This window comes from Lacerta agilis, chromosome 12 (assembly GCF_009819535.1).
Source record: "Lacerta agilis isolate rLacAgi1 chromosome 12, rLacAgi1.pri, whole genome shotgun sequence".
Taxonomy (NCBI): domain Eukaryota; kingdom Metazoa; phylum Chordata; class Lepidosauria; order Squamata; family Lacertidae; genus Lacerta; species Lacerta agilis.
In genome coordinates, this window is record NC_046323.1 from 52,020,705 (window position 1) to 52,024,648 (window position 3,944).

Sequence of the window (3,944 nt, forward strand, 5' to 3'; positions counted from 1 at the left end):
CAGCTTGGACACTGAGATCCAGCGCTGAGGGCCTTCTGGCAGTTCCCTCATTGCAAGAAGTGAGGTTACAGGGAACCAGGCAGAGGGCCTCAGATGACGTCCCCGGCCGCTACCCCCAAGGTGCTTGTGCTCACAATGTTCAGTAAATAAACCAGAAATTAACACTTGAGACTGTATCTTATTTTTCCCTTTAATAATTTCATTGTGGGGTGGCGAGGGCGGGGGGACAAGAAATTTTCCGTGCCGGGTACCACATCACCTTGCTACGCCTCTGGATGGAGAGGAAGAAATCAGCTCAAAGCACCTTTGAGAACATACCCCAGTCGGGGCTCTCGACATGCATTTGTGACATTTGAGATGGCCGGCGATCCCCTCTCCCTGCCGCACACACAGCAACCGTTCTCACATATGCACCCAGTCAATTGTCTTCAGGACTTGAAAGGAGATGTCCCAGCGTAGCGTTTGGCTCATGCCAAGGACAGATCTGGTGACTATTTTTAGCTTCTTGGAAGAGCAACTGTTTTCCGGGACAATTCCTCCTCTGGAGAGTCCTTTGTTCCAGAGAGAGAGGCATGAATTGATGGCTTGGGACAGTTGCAGCTCCCTGAACTTTAGCACCGCCAGGTCACTCGCTCCTGTTCCTGTCAGTCACGAGTTCGAAACACCTGCGTGGTTTGACGATTTGGGGCGGGGGGCGGCTCACCCTATGGGCTTTGTTTCCTTGGGAAGGAGTCGTGGCCCTCTTTGGGGCGGCTGGACAGGTGCTGTGTCATAAAACACACAAAGACTGACAAACACAAAAGGCAGAGCTGGGGGGGGGGAGAGAGATGCCTCCCCTCCCCACAGAACAAAGGAGCTCTAAATAGCTCAAAAATAGCCGGGTGAAGAAATTGATATGGCCCTGTTGTGCTCTCCAGAGATGTCCTGCGGTCATAAATTTATGTCTTCTCCGGTTACTAGCCCATAAGGGTCTGAGAATGCAAACAAGGCTTCCACGGGAAGGGGGGGGCGCGGAATTAAAATAAATAAAATGCTGATAGGTCTGAGCTGAGCTGAAACGGGCCATTTTTTAAATTTAAATCTGCTTGCAAACATCCTGGATAGCTAAATATAGGCTGCATTCACGCGGCCGTTCATCCCCTTTCCTTAAGCTTTTCCCTGACAGTTCATTTCCTCATTCATTGAGTTTTCACACAATGTAAAATCCACTTTCAGGAATATAGCAGAATACGGTACAAGTTTGGCATTCATTTCCAAGTTCTTTGCAAACAGATCCCCCCCCCCCCGCCCCGGAAGCTGATAACGAGCGCTAAACTTGTGCTGCGTATGTTCTGCTTTTATTTCCAGAAGTGGCTTTTGCATCACGTGAAAGCTCAAATATAATGTGGGAATAAACAGTAGGGGACCTTAGGAAAAGGGAATAAACTGTTGTGTGGATGCGGCCGCAGAGTAGCGTGAAAATCACAGAGTTCGAAGGGACCCTGAGGATCCTGTAGTCTGACCCACCCCCTGCAAGGCAGCAACATACAAGTGTCCCGTACGGGGATCGAACCTGCAACCTTGACATTATCGGCATCATGCTCAAACCAACTGAGCTATGGAAATGTGTGGTTTCCTCTTTCCCCGCCAAGGGCTCCCAATCCAAATAAAGTGTGCCGTGCATTAAAAATCTGAGCCCTGCAGATTAACTGTTCAAGGAAGAAGGAGTGCTGTCAGTTATTATTATTATTATTATTATTATTATTATTATTATTATTATTCAGCCCCTTATTCTTCTCCCAACAGCTTGACCACTGTATCACTGTCTATTTTATTGTGCTCTAAATATATTGCAAACCTCCTCGAAAACTGTGAGTAAAGCATTCCGGGAAATGATTTATAATGAGTTGAAAAAAATGTTTAAAATAACATTTAAAAAACAAACAAACACCAGAGGCTTTTTTTCCCTATTAGGAATCTTAGGTACAGAGATACCAAAGGAGCAGAAACGATGATTTATGTATGCAACGACAGCAGTGTGGATACTACTGGCCCAGAGATGGAAAGAAGATCAAGTCCCAAACAGAGACGAATGGTTGATGAAGGCGATGGACTACGCCGAAATGGCGAAAATGACCGAGAAAATCAGAAACCCGGAAGAGAAGAACTTTCAGAAGGAATGGGAAAAATTATAAAGTATTTCAGAGAACTCTGTAAACAACTAAAAACTTTGGCAGGATTTGAATGATGCTTGTAATGTACAAAAAATTATGGTTAAAATGGAGTATTAAAAAAAAATATAGAGAGAGAGGAAATAAGAGAAACAGATGGAAAAAAGATTGATAATGGTAACCAGGGAAGGGTGGAGGGGAGTCGAAGGATTCGGGGAATTCTAAATCATGGGGAGGCAAACTAAGGCCCGGTGGCCGGATCTGGCCCAATCGCCTTCTAAATCCGGCCCGCAGACAGTCCGGGAATCGGCGTGTTTTTACATGAGTAGAATGTGTCCTTTTATTTAAAATGCATCTCTGGGTTATTTGTGGAGCATAGGAATTCTTTCTCCCCCCCTTCAAAATATAGTCCCCCTCCCCACATGGTCTGAGGGACGGTGGACCGGCCCATGGCTGGAAAAGGTTGCTAACCCCGTCCCAAATGATGATCTTTGAATTTTAAAACAAAATAAAATAAAAAAATTCCTTCCAGTAGCACCTTAGAGACCAACTAAGTTTGTTCTTGGTATGAGCTTTCATGTGCATGCACACTTCTTCAGATACACACGAAAGCTCCTACCAAGAACAAACTTAGTTGGTCTCTAAGGTGCTACTGGAAGGAATTTTTTATTTTATTTTGTTTTGACTATGGCAGACCAACACGGCTACCTACCTGTAACTGGAACTTTGAATTTTAATTTGCAATGTAAAACTTAATTTTTAAAAAAAAAATTGACAAAAGAAAGAGAGAAAACTTTTGAGTAGTAGTCAGGGTATAAATACTCCTAAGTAAACAAGTAAGCAAATAAATAAATAAATGACGATGCAAATATTTATTATCCAGGCACCAGGCAGCAAAACTGGGCAACTTGCTAGTCATCAACAGCCAGATAGCTAGACGGAGGGGACTTTTCTCCTTCTGTTCCCAGGTTCCCAGACGGACAAGGAGAAAGTGTGAAGGTGTTTGTTTGGTGTCTCTTCTTCTTTACCTGCAGGAAGTGTGAGGTCCGATCCTCGTTGGCATCTCCCGGTGGGTCTCTGGAATCCCTCGAGTGAAGCCCAGGAGAGCCACTGTTTCTGGGGACAGTGCTGAGCTAAGTGGAGCAATGGCTTGACTCAGTATAAAAGCAGATTCCTCTGTTCTTTCTGGCCAACTTCATTTGGCATTGTGCCGAACCACAAAGCCGCGTAGCCTGAGACTCTCCCCCAAGATCTTTGGGGTTTCTTCCTGCTAACGTTTGAGGATGCAGCTGGTTCGAGAGGGTGGCATGCCTGGGCATAAGCTGGCACCCCCCAAGGAGCCCCCCCCCCCAGTCTCAGCACACCTGAGCTAAAAAGAGGCACAGATGGACGTCCATGCCTCTGGGTTCCCCCAAATTCTGAAACTGGCATATCCCAGGCAGAGGGCCTTCTCGGTGGTGGCGCCTGCCCTGTGGGACGCCCTCCCATCAGATGTCAAGGAAATAAACAACTCTCTGGCTTTTAGAAGACAACTGAAGGCAGCCCTGTTTAGGGAAGTTTTTAATGTTTGGTGTTTTATTCTGTTTTTAATCTGTTGGGAGCCACCCAGAGTGACTGGGGAAACCGAGCCGGATGGGTGAGGTACAAATAATAAATTATCATTATTGTGATTATTATTATACATCCCAATAACCATTTTTGTGAAATGGCTAACTTCTCTGGAACATGAGGTAGCTTCACTAGATATAACCGTTTTAGCACAGCTACATACAGGAGCCAAAGATTAATACTTCA